Source organism: Pituophis catenifer, unplaced genomic scaffold (genome assembly GCF_029215685.1).
Source record: "Pituophis catenifer annectens isolate HBS135680 unplaced genomic scaffold, rPitCat1.0.hap2 SCAF_1, whole genome shotgun sequence".
Lineage (NCBI taxonomy): Eukaryota > Metazoa > Chordata > Lepidosauria > Squamata > Colubridae > Pituophis > Pituophis catenifer.
In genome coordinates this window covers 264746274-264764135 of record NW_027256881.1, presented here as the reverse complement: position 1 = coordinate 264764135, position 17862 = coordinate 264746274, and the positions used below count along the sequence as shown (strand labels likewise).

General features: G+C 37.6%; 1 protein-coding gene across 2 annotated transcripts in view; it reads left to right on the top strand.

The window, feature by feature from the left end:
- Positions 1-17862, top strand: part of NAV2 (neuron navigator 2) — a 298412-nt gene that overhangs the window by 128778 nt on the left and 151772 nt on the right. The gene's annotated exons all lie outside the window — the stretch shown is intronic.

Sequence of the window (17862 nt, the reverse complement as noted above, 5' to 3'; positions counted from 1 at the left end):
CCCCACTCCTGGAGGAAGGATATTGCAAAATCTCCATTCCCACCCCTCTCCAGGGGAAAGATACTGCAAAATCCCCATTCCCTCCCCATTCCCGGTGGAAGGATATTGCAAAATCTCCATTCCCACCCCACTCTGGGGCCAGCCAGAAGGTGGTATTTGCCGGTTCTCTGAACTGCTCAAAATTTCTGCTATCGGTTCTCCAGAACTTGTCAGAATCTGCTGGATTTCACCCCTGCCACTGGGATAATGTTCCATAGGGAGGGAGCCACCATGGAGAAGGCCCTTCTTCTTGGTCCTGCTAGATGTACCTCCTTAGGGGAAGGCCTTGTAGCGTTCCCTGTCTCCCTGCTCTGATGAGTAAATGTGACTGGGAAAAGATGGTCTTTCAGATATTGCGGTCCCAAGCCATGTAGGGCTTTAAAGATGACACTCAGCACCTTGAATTGGCCCCAGAAGCAAATTGGCAGCCAATGGAACTCCTTCAGGAGAGATGGCACATATGCACATCTAGGCCTGCACAAAACCATACAGGCTCCTGTATTTTGAACCAATTGAAGCTTCTGGATACATTTCAAGTGCAGCCCCATGTAGAGCTAATCAAGACGGAAGGTGATTTGGATGTGAGTGACTATGAGCAGGGATTGATATAAGAATCATAATCAGAATAGAGCTGGAAGGGATCTTGGAGATCTTCTAGTCCAACCCCTTGCTCAAGCAGGAGTCCCTATACCATTTTAGACAAATGGCTGCCCAGTCTCTTTTTAAAAACCTCCAGTGATGACCCACAACTTCTAAAATCAAGCTGTTCCACTGGTTAATTGTTCTCACTGTTAGGAAATTTCTCCTTAATTTCAGCGATGGGATTGAAAATGGATGTGTTTCTTACAAATCTATATTCATAACTTCCCAGCTTCTCACATAATCTAACAAAAGGTTATGTACCTGGATCAGGAACTCTGTGGATTGGATGGGACTCTACAGAGGATCCATAACTTGACTACTGCCTTAAAAAAAAAAGCTGAAATCTTAACTTATGAAGCATTTTAAGCATTAAAACAACCTATCAAAAAATGGCCCAGTGGCAGTTGAAAAACTTGAAATCTCTAGTACTTGAAATCTTGCTAGAAATAAAATGTTGCTAGTTCTCAGTGTGATCTATACATTGATCCCTACTTCTCATTGTGGACTATACATTTATCCCTTATATAAACATCACTGCTCACTGTTCAAGTGAGTACTGTAAAAATCAAAAACACTGATTTACTTAATTTACCAGTTATCATATTGTGTAGCCTTCCTTAGTTTCTAATGTTCTATTCATTGTCACTATAATTGATGATTTTGTAATAATAATGGACAGTCTAAATATTGTGCTTTTGATGTGAACTGTTAAACATATTTTACGTGTTAAGGAGAGTTCTTGTTTGCTTGCCTTTAACTGAACATAGCTTCAATGTCATCTTGGGCACTTGGGTTTATAAAGAAAATGATGAGGCATTCAAGTTTACAATGTGGACTGCCGCCTGTCAGCTTCGGTATAATTAAACATTGTGCTTCACTTCTAAGTTGTCACTTCCACTTAGGCATCCTTATCTAAAGTATCCATTCTCTTTTTTCTGTTTCTCTGAATAAACTGTGCCATCAGAAACTTCTGCCCTCAGATAAGGCCATGCTGGAATCTTCTTAATTATTTGAAGCATTTCTGTATAGTCTAAATAAATGTGTATTATCAGTACAGAAGCCTTACATTCATCATTCTGTACTATATCTCTTAGAGTATATTTATCTTTAAAACTCTTTGCATTTTGTATCCCATTGCATATTTCTCATTGGCTGTATATAACCATTTAAATAATCATAGGAGTGCTCTAATTCCAGTTGAAGTGTGTTCCCATGAAACCCTGTTCCTTTCATAATTTGAGTTGCAGGACAATTTTGTGATAAACCATCCAGAGTCACTTAGGTAAGATGGGCAGTGTAGAAATTTAATGAATAAAAATGAATAAATAAATAAAGTGCCGCTTGAAACACAGTGTCTAAATTAAACAAAGCATGAGAAGAAAACTCAATAGCACATCCAAACATGTCATTGAACTGAACTAACAAATAAATAGCATTTTTGAAATCAAATATTTTAAGTTTGTTCTATCCAAAGTGGTTTACTTGTTTAATTGCAATGGTTGGTTGGGTTATGTGCCAATCCTTCTTTTAATTTAACCGTAGAATCATATTGTTTCTTTGATGTTACACGTCCTTGTAATGTCTTTAACAGAGAAATATTATTTTGTCTAAAATGTTTCTCTTTGTAATCTGGACCTGAAAATAATCCTGCAGGTGGCAGTATACACCTGGAGAAATAGTTCCATTCTTTATCAGTCAGTGTGTAGAGCAAACTTTCTAATCTGATATTCTGCAATGTATTGGACAACTGTTTCTGAATTCCCAGTTATGAACAAAGTCCTTTTCATCAGTAATGGTTTATCAAGTAATTCCTGGAGAACACCAGAATACTACATGGATTTCTGGATAACACTACAATGTTATCAAAGACATTGTAGTGTATTTAATTGTTTTCCAACTTTCTGTTGCATAGTAACTTTCAATTTTATAGGTTTTTTTTTAACATAGTTGGGAAAAGTCTGAATTTCACTTGAGCATGCATACAAGAGTCCTTAATCATTTTTGATGAAAATAAAATTTTTATTCCCAATTTCCTTTCTTCACTACTACCACAAGGAAGAACTAATTTTTACCCATGTATATGAGAGGTGGCTCAGTGGCTAAAACACTGAGCTTGTCGATCGAAAGGTTGGCAGTTCAGCGGTTCGAATCCCTAGTGCCGCATAACGGGGTGAGCTCCCTTTACTTGTCCCAGCAGTTCTAAGTTGTTCTGCCAACCTAGCAGTTAGAAAGCACGTAAAAATGCAAGTAGAAAAATAGGGACCACCTTTGGTGGGAAGGTAACAGCGTTCCATGTGCCTTTGACATTTAGTCATGCCGGCCACATGACCACACAGACGTCTTTGAACAGTGCTGGCTCTTCGGCTTTGAAACGGAGATGAGCACCACCTCCTAGAGTCAGGAATGACTAGCACATATATGCAAAGGGAACCTTTACCTTTACCTTACAGTTTTGAAGGCCGGAATATATTCATGCATATTCTGAAAACCAGAACTTGGAATATAAAAATTTTAAAATTTTAATTGGGTGAATTTTATGGGTAACGGGGTTTTAAATTGGAGAAGCCTAAGATAATTTAATTTTGTTTTAATATATTTTAATATTTGTATTGTGTGTTTTTAATTCTGGCTGTTCACCGCCCCGAGTCCTTCGGGAGAGGGGGCAGTATAAAAATTTAATAAATAAATAAATAAATAAATAAATAATAAATAAATAAATAAATAAATAAATAAATAAATAAATAAATAAATAAATAAATAAATAAATAAATAAATGTGCAAAGAATTTTCTCACAGTTTGATAACAATACAACCCTAAATGTAAGTTTGACTCATGTCAATCATTAAAATTTATTTCCAAATATGTATGAAATTTAAGTCATTTTAAAAATAGTTTTAGTTCTGACTGCATCTATTTTTCTCTCCTATGACCCCTATTTGTAGTTGCCAGAACACCATACAAAGTGACTTTTTTATACTTTAGATATAAAAATACCACACTGTGACATAAAAGTATACAAAAGGATATATCCCATTCTATTGAATTTGGAGTGTTTTCCTTTAAGAAATTATATCTTTTTTCAATATTTTATTTCATCCAACTCCATCTGTATTGGTATTGTAATATATATATTATCTGTAAAATATATGTTTTGACACTATGTTTTAACATTTTAACATTTTTTCCTAACGTTTTCCCAGAAAAGCTCTTTGGCTTAATTGCATAATAAATAAATGTGTTCTTCCTAAAACAAATGCTAGAAATGGGTAATTGTAAAGATAGATAGCTTTACTAATATCTCTTGTGTGCTCTATCCATTAATGTGACTTGCCAGCAAAAACTCTAATATGCTTTAATTTATTCTTTAATTTATCTATCCTTTTTTGGATAAACTGCCAGATCATCAGTAAATTTGATATTTGACTGTGCCAAATTCAGTAGCACTGAAGCCAAGTGTGTTAGTTGAATGATGCAGGAAGGGTGAGGGGTGGTAAATTTCCAGTAACTGAAAGGGATTAGCTACAGTTTGCCCAACTGTCAAAATTCAATAAGGTTATGAAATAAAGCTCAGATTCATTATCAGTGACTACTACTTTGAAGGCAAAGAGAGCAAAGCTAGCAACAGTTGAAGAGCAAAAAATTTTTCGTCAGGTGTTGCAACACTGCCAAAGGGGAGGGGAAAAAACCCTTTGTAACAAAAATTACAAAGTAATTCACACTAAAAAAACTTTTAAGTATTAATTTGATATTTCTGAATATAATATATCTGTGCTTATTATATTATGCCCTTTTGGAGTAAGCAACATTATACAGAATACAGAAAAGGAGTCAGAAACAGTAACCAAAGAAACTATAAAGCATGAAATAAGAAAAAGGAGTGGAAGCACAAACCTGGTTTACAACAACCTTCATGAATTATAATTAATATAATATAGAATATACTTTCTTAAATTTATATGCCACCCAACTCCCAATGACTTTGGGCAGTTACAATTTTTAAAACATTTAAAAATCAAGGAACAATGCAGAAAACATAAAAACAGTCCAAAACATAATCATGAAAGAGGGGAAAAGAAAGAAAGAAAAGGGCACCAGTTGTCTGTCCTTTTCTGTACTTGCACACCATTCTTGCTTCTAGGTTCATCCATACATTGCTTTACACACTGCAGTGTGTTCTTTAAACTTCTCATCTCTCTCTCTCTTGAGTAAAAACTCTATCCACCTATAGCAGTGATGGCGAACCTTTTCGGCACCAAGTGCCGAAAAGGTCACACTGAAATGTCGCATGTGTATGTGCGCCCTCATCGGGGATACACTCTGGAAAAGCCAAACTTCTGGGTTCTAGCGTACATGCACGCCCAATAATCAGCTGGCTGGCAAACATGCGCAGGCCAGTTTTTGGCACTGCTGCATGCATGAAGAGATTGCGCTCTGGAAAAGCCGAACTTCCAGGTTCTGGCGCATATGCGCACCCGACAATCAGCTGGCCAGCACACATGCACACACCGGTTTTTGGCACTGCCGTGCATGCAAAGGACAGCTGATCGTCGCGTGCGCATACGCGCCAGAAACCCGGAAGACAAACAGGCAAGGCCACGCGTGCTGGGGGACATGGCTTCGTGTGCCACTTTGGGCATGTGTGCCATTGGTTCACCATCACAGACCTATAGCTTTTTAATCGCAGCTTAAAATAATGAAGAAATAAATCAACTTTATACAGTGTTGTGCATTTAAAAACCAGAATTTAAACTACACCTTGGAATAAATTAAAAATTAAGAGCTTGGCAGAAGTTACCTTTTTACTCTCTTCCTAAATATTGAGAGAGAGAGAGAGACAGCGCCAAATGACTTTCCTTAATAGGAGACGGCTTCCTTACATTCTAAATATTTGAGCAACTGTCTTTAAAAGAGCCTCTCTGGGTGATTTAAGTAGCCCTTCACTTTGCTGTGAGTTGCAATATAGCTGTTTTAAAACATTTCATAAAAATATTTATTATACAAAACTGTGTGTGTTCATTCATGTGTATATGAATAAGTGTGGTTATGGAATTTCATTGGACACCATCACACACACTCACACAAAAACCCCAGCCTTCCCCAGTTTATCTCTTTTAGCTGTGTTGAGACCTCCAGCCTTGGAATCTTCCAGTCAACAAGCCCCAATAGTTTTAAAGCCTCCAATGTAAATGCAATGGTTTTGTTGCACAAAGATCCAAATGCTGCAATTGTTACCCAGCCAACATTATATTTGGATGGAACCTGGCACATGCAATGGAAAAAAAAAATGAATGGGAAACATTAGAGTTGGTGGAGCTTACACACAGTACTTGTGTCTAAACATTATTCCTTTGAAACCAGTCTTGGAGAGAACTGTGGTGAAGACAAATGCCAGATCTATTAATTTATCAACATACAAGTTAATATTGTTTAAAGAATATGCTTTATGTACCTTTTCTCTTGTATATGTTTTCTGAAACACTAAACATAAAATCTCCCTCAGCTTGGATCCACATAAGAGAAATCAAACCCACTTTTTCTGTATAACTTCAAGTCCCGTTGTCTATATTTAGTTCATTTCTCCAGTATATTTGAAAAGGGTGCCTACAGATTTTGATTGGGGTGGTTTATACCTTTGGTATATATTTAAAATTTATTTAGACCATGAACAATTTTCATTTAAATGTCTTTCTAACAGCAATCTTGGGTGTTAAAAATTAGAAAGTAGAATGTAAATATTGTTTCAAATGCAGAAATCATGCAAGCTTTTTTTTTTTTTAAATACCCTGTTTCCCTGAAAATAAACCATCCCCTAATAATAAGTCCAATCAGGCTTTTGAGCGCATACACTAAAATAAGCCTCCCCCTGAAAATAAGCCCTCCCTGAAAATATTTAAACACAGAGCTGGAAATCAGGTAAGATGGTAAGAGGAGCCCCATCTTGCTCCACTCTCCCCAAAATAATAAGGCCTAGTGCTTATTTCGGGGTTCAAAAAAATATAAGACAGAGTCTTATTTTCAGGGAAACACAGTATCACTTGTATGAGCAAAATAAGTAGCCTGGAATATTTTCAGAACATCATTTTTGCTTCTGAAGATAGCAACCTAGATTTACTCCTATAAACATGAAAGCATAATAGACTTTAAAGATTGTAGAAAGTATGATTTCATTTTTTGGGTAGATTCAAAATAATTTAAATGTAGCGGACTGTTTCCCATACAGTATTTTAAAATAGGCAGAAATAACTTCCTGTAAAGGTTTTCCAAAACCTTAAAGTGGGAACTTTTCTTGATTGTTTTGATATAATATTCCAATCAAGATTCCTACTTGAAAAATATTTTCTCTGATCATTTTGATTACTTTCATTCACTTCTTTTTGAATTATCAGAACTGAGTTTAAACAATTCAGATGCCACAGAACAATTCAGGGACTTCAATTTTGTTGAGAAGGCAACATGAATCTATATTAAAGAGAAGACATGTTGAATGTATGGCTCTGAAGATGCTGCGGAAGTACAAATGAGTCCAAGCCAACGATAGCAAGCAATAGCAATAGCACTTAGACTTATATACTGCTTATATAGTATTTTATAGTACTCTCTAAGTGGTTTACAAAGTCAGCATATTGCACAAAGGAAAGCGAATATACATATCCCAGGATAATGTTGCAGGATCTAGTCTAGGTCAGTCACTGGGAACAGAGGTTTTGTCTTCCAAGCTTTCGGACTTGTACTGGAGCCCATTTTCAGGGAACTTCTCTCTAGCAGAGTGTATGCTTCGGACTGTTCTGTGTATGGTATTTATATAGTACCTATTGTAGGTACTATTTTAGATGTCGATTGGGGTGTTGATGGCTGGCTATGAAGTCATTGGCTGTTGTTTGCTTCTGCTGTCAAATCTTCGCCTCCTAAGTACTTGATAAATTGGTGGTAAATCAGCTCTCCTGTTGACTAACAAGGGTCCTGTTTCCCGGGCTGTTTTGCCCCCAGAAATCTGGGTCCTCATTTTACCCACCTTGGAAAGATGAAAGGCTGAGTCAACCTTGAGCCAGCATTGAACTTCTGGCAGTTGGCAGAGTTATCTGGCAATACTGCATTCTAACCACTGAGCCACTACAGCTCTTGATGATACTTGATGATGAATGATGCAAGTAATTAGGCCATCAGGTTCCTCATCCTTACATGAAGGGTAGTTTGGAACTACTGTCATTGAATAATGAGCTGAAAGGCACCTGAAAAAAAATTGATCAGCTGCTGAAAAATGCAATTATTTGTTCTATGTATTATTTATCAGGTTTTTTTTTTAAATGAAACTTGCTGTGTCTTAAGAGCAAAGTTTGCTTGTTTGAGTCAGGCTTAAGTTTATTTCTTTTGGGGATGTGCCACAGGGCACAGTAAATCCAGAGGCCCAATGGTGTTAGCGGAATGGATTCAACAGCAAGCAGTACATCTGCTGTTTAATCTTATGTTGCTTTTAATAGGCTAGACTTGGCATTTGAATCATGCCTCAGCCTCTTATTTAAACACAGAGAGGCTGTTTCACTAGCAACTGAAATATTGGAAGACTACCATACTAGGTATGAGCTTTTAAGAATATTAGTGCAAAAGAAAATTATATTTGAATATGATTATTCAACAGACCGACACTTGCCAAGGAACAGAAATTTTCTCAACTGTCATCTCTTAACTAAGAGGCCACAAAGGAGACTGAAAAACTAAATCTTTAGTATGGGATACAATGAAGCTGGCAAAACTCAATAGCAACTCAGAAACTGAAAAGTAGGCTAGTGATGTGGAGAGGGGGGGGAATATGAGGATCATACTCATTGAATTTTACCATTGCTTTCTTTACTTTTACATGATGAGATTTTCCTCAATTTCGTTTTCATGAAGCTTTCTTTAGTAGGCAAAACTACTCAAAAGCAATTCAGAAACTGAAAAGTAGTCTAGTGATGTGTATACACACACACACACACACACACACACACACACACAAAGGGAGGGAGGGAGGGAGGGAGGGAGAGAACACTATTCAAACTTAAAAGGGCACTGAAAAAAAATATTTGTGACCACTTTTCATACTTAGGACTTGCAGCATCCCTGTGGTCATATGATCAAAATTCAGATGCTTGGCATACTGGCATGTGTCTGTACAGATAGTCCTTGACTTAATGATCGCAATTGAGCCCAAAATTTCCACTGTTAAGTAAGACAGTTATTAAGTGAATTATTAAGTGAGTTTTGCACAATTTTTTGATCTTTGTTGCCACAGTTATTAAGTGAATCACTGCAGTTGTTAAGTTAGTAACGTGGTTGTTAAGGGAATCTGGCTTCCCCATTGACTTTGCTTGTCAGAAGGTCATGTATATGATAGTTGCAGTGTACCAGGATTATGTGATTGTATGAATGTATGTATGTATATGATGGTTGCAGTGTACCAGGATTATGTGATTGTATGTATGTATGTATGTATATGATGTATGAATGTATGTATGTATATGATGGTTGCAGTGTACCAGGATTATGTGATTGTATGTATGTATGTATGTATGTATGTATGTATGTATGTATATGATGTATGTATGTATGCATGTATATGATGGTTGCAGTGCACCAAGTTATGTGATTGTATGTATGCATGTATGTATGTATATGATGTATGTATGTATATGATGGTTGCAGTGTACTAGGATTATGTGATTGTATGTATGCTTATTGCATTTATGTATGTATGTATATGATGTATGTATGTATGTATATGATGGTTGCAGTGTACCAAAATTATGTGATTGTATGCATGCATGTATGTATATGATGGTTGCAGTGTACCGGGATCATATGTATATGTATATGTGTGTTTGTGTGTATATGTATATATGTATGTACATACATACATATACATACATATATCTCAGTAAATAGATAACAGTAACAGAGTTGGAAGGGACCTCGGTGGTCATCTAGTCCAACCTCCTGCTCACTCAAGAGACCTATACTAGGGATTTGAACCACCGAACTGCTAACCTTTCTGATCAACAAGTCTTAGCCACTGAGCCACTTAGTCAGATATCAATATCATGTGATCACTTTTTGTGACCTTCTGACAAGCAAAGTCAATGAGGAAGCCAGATCCACTTAACAATCATGTTGCTAACTTAACAACTGCAGTGATTCACTTAACAACTGTGGCAACAAAGGTCATAAAATGCACCAAAACTCAATAACTTAATAACTGTCCTGTTTAGCAATTTTGGAAATTTTGGGCTCAATTGTGGTCATAAATCAAGAACTATCTGTATAGACTTTGTAAGGTCTTTCGTTCTGTATATGACTGGTGGGTAGGTCACCTATGTACATGTAGCCTCATTCTTTTCTACTATAAAGACACTCTTTTAAACAAGTCACATCTGCCAACTAGGCTGATCCCTGAATTAAGAGTCTGGAGATTTATATCCAAGCCTTGTGTGAGGCCTGTCAGCTAGATTTAGCTATTCCTACTCTCATCAGTATAAGAGGAAAGCCTTTGCTTAGAGATCAAGAATTTAACTATGACAATAGACTCTCTTGTGATCTGTTGATTAATCTTCAGTACCCTGTTCCAGCATTGAAGTCAAGTGGCAACTGAGATGAACCAATTATTATCCCGCACCACAACCTGCAAGTGAAACAGAACAGACCACAACTGTTGGTCTCCATATGAGTCCAGTCCAAGAAACATGGTCCTTTCATGCTAAGTACTTGCCTCTTTAGCTGACAAAACAATCTGAACGCATGCACTTCTTTCCTTGCTCAATTTGAACTATCCCCTGAGACTTGATCAATTTCCCTCTCACTGAATCCTAGTAAGTTTTACAATTAGCCTAATGGCTGTGGGGACAATAACATGGGCAATCCCTCTTCTGTAATAGACCTATAACTATCCTAATTTTATGTTACTACTGAAGGCTAACCGAGGATCCCATCAAATAAATTACAGCCTACTGTAAATCCATCACTTCCAACAGGTATGTGTTCCATATAGGAATATCCTGCTTCAGTTTCAAATATTTGCTCATGAGGTGCTTTCCATTCATTTGAATGGAAATTTCTTCTGTAATAATTGGTATAAAATGTTCTTAAGCCTTAGGCCATGAAGAACATTCTGACTATTTATGGTGCAGAAGTAAACCCAAAGCCAAGCATGGCTATTTCATTTGAGTAGCTATAGTCCTTTTACTGAATCTTCAATAATGTTCTGCAATGTGTACCTTCAAATGTAAATCATATTGAACTCAACACCCTTGTTTTGCTTCTCTCATATGCAATTAATCAGATTTCCCAAACAAGATTGGGCCGTTGTTCCATTTTGCCTGCCAAAAACTTTTTGTTCACCAGTGAGTTTCACACCTCTGCTAATTTAAGCTGTCTCACACCTTTTTCCTGCCAAATGGGTTAGAGAATAAGATTATCCTTTGTTGACTGACAATTACCTCTGCAAATGTATGTACCTATACTATAATCACGGCAAGGATATTGCAGCAACCAATAGTGGGCTGCGGCCAGTGAGCACATGCAGGCTCTTGCTGCCCCACGGGTGCAAGCAGTGGGTGTTCGCACACACACACAGAACTAGGGCTGAAGAACAACTTAGCTTACATAGGTGGAACCTGGCTAGAAAGAATATGCACATAAAAGCCTATGAAAAAAGAAAAAGACACATTATACCTTTACAGGGAGGTTACTTGAGAAGAGGGTGTGGCTCACTGATGACGCCTTATAAGGCAGAAATAGCTATTTGAGTCTCCCAAATTGCAGCACAGAGTTGTTGCTTTTCAGCAGGATACAAAAAGCCCAGAAACTTGTGAATGAGATTTCACAGAACTAGGGCTGAAGAACAACTTAGCTTACATAGGTGGAACCTGGCTAGAAAGAATATGCACATAAATATATATATATATATTCTAGTCAGGGTTTTTTTTTCTACGTAGCTCAAGATGTTTGTATAGCCATAGTGGGGTGATACCTCAAATCACCACTTCCAGGCTTTGTCAGACATTTTGTGTTGTCTGTTGTGAGACTTAAAATGTCTGACAAAGCCTGAAAGTGGTGATTTGAGATATCACCCCACTATGGCTATACAAACATCTTGAGCTACGTAGGAAAAAACCCTGACAACTCTGACTAGAAAAGTATTATACATATGAACCTACGAACTAAAAGAACAAAATAATATATATATGCAAAATATGGTTTTGATGTTGTGTTTATGTTTATGTTTATATAAGGGGAACAACAGATAAAATTAGCAAAGTACTACATAAACACAACATCCAAACCATATTTTGCACAGATAGAAAGATATCGTCCATTCTGAGAAACCCCAAAGACAAAATAGAATTAGAAGATCAAGGCATATACGAAATCCGTGTGCTTCCTGCCCATCAACATACATTGGACAGACCAACAGAAGAATGAGTGTGCACATCGAGGAACACAAAAACTCAATACAAAAGCAAAAACACACATCATCATTAGTTCAACATATAAATACAACAGGACACAACATTAATTTTAATAAAACAAAAACAGTTGCAAAAATAGAACATCTCAATGGCAGGATAATCAAAGAAGCAATAGAAATAGAAAAAAGACCATATTGCATGAATAAACGGGATGACACTTCACGTCTGCCTACTATTTGGAAACCTGCTCTCATAGATAGATGAATCTTAACACCATATATAAAACATAGACCAAACATTAAACAAAAAAATCCCAACCAAATCATATTCAAACCAGCCACAAAGATGAAGCCCTGCCACCTAGTGGAGAAAAACCGACCATACACCCGAAGCCAAGCTAATAAACACATACTGGGACTCCCAACCAATCAGAATGAAAAGGTGGAGCCATCCCAGAATACCAGCACCAGATTTGAAATACCAACGACAGTTAGTGCAAAATGACTGCTGACATAAGCCTGATAATGGCAGATGGGATTCTGCCGAAACGTCGCTTCTACCCTTTTAGGGATATATCCACAATTACATGGGAAGAAATCCGAAATATTAACTATACATACATACATACATTTATATATATAAATAAAATATTCATATGCATTAAAAATCCTTTATTATTTTCCATTTTTAAATTATCCTGTGGAGCAACATTACTAGCTATCCAAGGCCGCATGTGGCCCAAGGGCCGTGGGTTGGACACACCTGATCTCAAATAATGATGCAACATTCTGATTTTCAGCTTACCTCAAGAAACCCAGAACAAAACTCATTACTGTATGTGCGATGATTGACTTAGTATAACGATACCAAATTTTTTATAATTAATACAATTCAATGTGCATGCTTGTCCTGTATGGCTAACAGTAAAAATAACAATAAAATATGTAATAAAAATCACTAGAAGCACACAAATAGCACTAAGTTCAATAAAGTCACATATTGATATACTTTAATGAATTACATAATTTTCTGTCCCAGGGCCTAAAGGAAGAGCCAGGTCTTAAGAGTTTGAGGCCATGTGATTCCCACACTTTTGGCACCTGTTCTCTGTCACCAGTGAGAAAGAGGGCAGGGCACATACATACATACCCTCCACAGACACTGACAGGCTACATGGAGCATCACTAATTCTCACTGCTAGAAGATCAAATCTATAGAATTGAGTATTCCCAAAATGGCCAACTTGGCCTTTGTTTATTCTTGGATGGAGATGCACCATTTTTCATGTAATACTTTGTTTAGCAAGGAGGGAAGCAAACTAATTGTAGTTCTGTGATTCATTACACCTTTGGGACCTTTAAAGGAATAGTTCTAGGAGAAGACACATGTTGTCTGAGAGAAACCATTGCCTTCTCTCAGAAAGACCAGCTACATTTAACTGACAATTGCAAATGATGGTCACAGCATGATCCCTAATTCCATTCACCCTACTGTGATTCTGTGTGAGGAGCAGTGAAAGATTGTCTCCCAACACTTGATATATGGGAGGCCACAGATTTCCCACACACACACACTTGTCCATCCCATCCCCTCCCCTCGTGTTTATAAACTCATTTTTGGCTCTTCCCAAAGACTAAAGTTAGTTAGAATTATCTTCTAGAAGTAATTTTCTTTATTTCTGACAAATATCTACAGCTAGTGGTAACCATAAGGAAGCAGCCTGTGTTTAGGTTTAATTTGACAAATGATGGGAAATTATATGCGTTTTCTCCAGTTCTTCTTACACAAACATTTCACAGAACAATTTAAACTATTGACATAGTTTCATTGTGAGTGGCTAGGTTTGAATTTGCAGTCGAGGTATTACAGGAGCTGATGAAATTCAAGCTAAATGTGGGACAATATGCATTGGCATTCAAACAGGACCACCAGCGAATCTGTAACAGAAACACTGGGAATTAAATAAATTCCAAGCCGAGCTGTTGCTTTGAAAAGAGGAGAGAAAGTAGTCATTTAGCCTAACCATATTTTGAATTTGAACATGTCTGACTTGTTGTCGAGTAAAGTTGGCAAACATTCTTGAAGAAACAAAACCGCCTCAGGGAAGATGACAGGTGGGAATTAATTTAACGCATTGCAAAATGAGACAATGTGAGACAGTGCATGGAACTTTTTTCTCTCTCGAAATGAAATGTTTGAAGGTTTTCAACTGAACTAGGACCAAAGCCAATGACCTGAAAAAGCAACTGAAGTAATGATCGGCATTTATTCATTCATAAGGCAGGTTCATGGTAAAATCCTAACACAAGGTTCTAGGGATCACCCAAGAGCTCCAGATTGGGAACTGAGGAGAATGCTTTATCTCTATAAAGTTTTTACAATCTATCCATAACAAGGATTAAACATTAAAGGCAATGTGTTACTAGGTTTCACTTGACATCTCTGCAGCCTCCAAATCTGAAGGTTTCCTATATTCACGCTTGGAACTAAGGCAAAGAAGGGATAGGTCCATTTTGTGGATTCCATCTATAGTTAGATCCATCAGTTTCCCATATACAACTCACAAGTTGTTTTATTGGAGGCAGGGTTAGGCAATTAATGCCTAAGGGCTGTATATAACTCTTATCCAGTTGCCCATAAACTTTAGTCTAATTTCAAAAATTCTGTACAATCAGTCACATCAAGCATCTAGAAATTACTACTATTTCTGCAATTTGTGATTTAGGTGAACGAGAAGTAGAAGCCAAAAATGAATGTCCTCCTCCATTGAACCATTGCCTTCACTACTCTTTATGCAACTCTATCCCCATGAGTTTTCCACAAAAATAACAGAAGAACCTTTTCTTTTTTAAATAATTAACACTCTACTTATAATAAAAGATATAATGTGGTGAGGTAACTGGGAAGTGTTTACAAATATTATAGGACTAAGAGAGCCAGTTCGTGCAGTGATTAAGGCACGAGGCTAGAAGCAGTGAGTTCTAGTCCTGTTTTGGGCAATAGGCATGATGCCAGCTGGGTGACCTTAATCATTCTCTCTCAGCCTTAGGAAGGAAGCAGTGGCAAATCACTTCTGGAAATCTTGCCAAGAAAACTGCAAGGGCTTGTCCAGGAGTCGGCATTGATCTAAGGCACTAATTTTTTTAAAAAAAGGACTAAGGATTTAGCATTTTCTGGAAGCGTTCAAAGCAATCTTTAATATCTTAATTCCACATGAAGCGGAATGGTCCGTACCCATCAGAAGGATGGGATACAGAACTTTGCATAAAATAATGAATAATTCCTCATTTATTTATTTATTTATTTATTTATTTATTTATTTATTTATTTATTTTATTTGTCAAGCATGTATTAGATAACAGATATAAGTATAAACATGATTATTAATACCATGTTTCCCTGAAAATAAGACCCTGTCTTAAATTTTTTTTTAACCCCGACATAAGCACTTGGCCTTATTTTCGGGGAGGTCTTATTATTTTGGGGTGCATGAAGGAAACCAGGGGAAATGACGGGGACCAGCTGCACATGCGTTTAAATATTTTCAGGGAGGGCTTATTTTCAGTGGAGGACTTATTTTAGTGCATGCACTCAAAAGTGCATAAGCCCAATTGGGTTTATTATCAGGAGATGTCTTATTTTAGGGGAAACAGGGTACATGAAATGGATATGAATAAAAGGGGATATTAGGCCAGGGATGGTAGGCATGTTGGTGCGCTTATGCACGCCCCTTACAGACCTCTTAGGAATGGGGTGAGATCAACAGTAGACAGTCTTAAGGTTAAAGTTATGGGGTTTTGGGGAAGAAACCACAGAGTCAGATAGTGTATTCCAGGCATTGACCACTCTGTTGCTGAAGTTGTATTTTTTGTAATCAAGTTTATTGTGGTTTACCTTAAGTTTGTATCTATTGTGTGCTCGTGTATTGTTGTGGTTGAAGCTGAATTAGTCATCAACAGGTAGGACATTGCAATAGATAATTTTATGTACTATGCTTAGGTCAGACTGAAGGTAGCGTAGTTCTAGGTCAGTGGCTAACCTTTTTGCCATTGCGTGCCAAAAGTGGGGGGAGTGCGGGGTGATCGCGCGTATGTGTGCCCACACCCATAATTCCCCCCTGCATGCCCTCGTCACCCCCCGTGCTCCTCCCGCTTTTGGCATGTGGTGGCACGGTGGGCCCAGTAAGCCCATTTTTCACCTTCCCCGAGCTCCAGAGGCTTTCTAGGAGCCTGGGGAGGGCGAAAACAGCCTTCCCCACCCTCCTGGAGCCCTCCGGAGGCCGGAAACAGCCCTTTTGCCGACTTCCAGTGGGCCCAGAAGACCCGAAAATCAGCTGGCCAGCGTGTGCATACACGCTGGAGCTGAGCTAGGGCAACACTCACGTGCCCACCAATATGGCTCTACGTGCCACTTGTGGCACGCATGCCATAGGTTCGCCATCATGGTTCTAGATTGTCTAAGCCCAAAATTTCAAGTCTGGTGGCGTAAGGACTTCTGTGGTGAGCAGAGGAGTGGACCTTGCTGCAGCTGATGCCTTAGAATTAAATTAGTTTCTTGATGTATACAGATAATTTAAAGTTTGCATACAGTTGGGTATAAAATCATATGTTTAATAGGCTGGCATAACCTGTGAACTGATTTGTATGTGTTGACTAGATAGCCGTGTAGTGTGTATTCATACCTCCAATGAACTTTTAACTTCTGTCTCAATTGCAAAATGAAAAGGGATTGCTTAAGTATTTAACTACACCTAAAAAAAAAAATCTATAAATCTAGTTCATTCTGTGAGGCATTTAGATCTGAGTTGGTTCCATTTCCAAACTTCTGGTATAAGGGTGAGGGTGGGAAAAAGTGCAACAGAGATTATCTAGTTTAATCATTTATAATTAATGACACTCTGGAAATCTTCCAATCCTAGCAATGCCTGCTCTCTATAAAATGAGCATGCACATCTGCTGTTTCTGTTAGGACAGTGGGAGTTGACTGCATGAGAATTCTCTTAGAAACCTAAATCTCTGCTAAGTAAGGAAGATGGGTGTGCTTAGAAATATGAAACAGTTTGATGCAAATCACACTGGTGAGATTAACAGAGCTGTCTCTTCCGTGAGCAGTTGAAAGTGAAGTCAAAGAGACTCTCTGTGGCTTCAGCAGTGTATGATTCAGAAAACAACACTCACAGTTCTTTTTCCAAACTGCTGCAAACGTTCACTGCCGGTTGCTGTTTATTTTTAAGTTCAAAAAGCACAAGAAGCTCTAGTTGCCGTTTGTTGCTAAAGGATCCAGGATAGCAGGTAAAAGCCGTTAATCCCCAGCAAGCTGCAGGGCAGGCTAACAGTTGAGAGATGGCAAAAGTTAATTGGAAGCATCAGCAGTCTAGCAGAAGACGTGTTTGCAGTAATTGGGATATAATATCTCCAGAAGAGAAAGTTTGCAAGGAGTAGCTTTAAAAAGCAGTGGCTCTCGAGAGGTGAGTAAGGGAGATTTTTAAGCTCTCTTTTTAAAAGAAAAAAAAAACATGAAATGCCTTCAGAAAAAAGAACGTAGAAGAGATTTGAACTCATCAAGGAAACTTTTCAGTGATATCTTTTTAATGTAGCTGCTGTCAGTTTAAGATAAATTTGATCATACCATACATAAATTCTTGTCAGGATAAAGGTATATTTTAGCTTTGTGGATTAGGAAATGAAATATATATTTAAGATTTGGTTGATGGGGGACTTAGTTTGGTTTGTGGTGATTCTG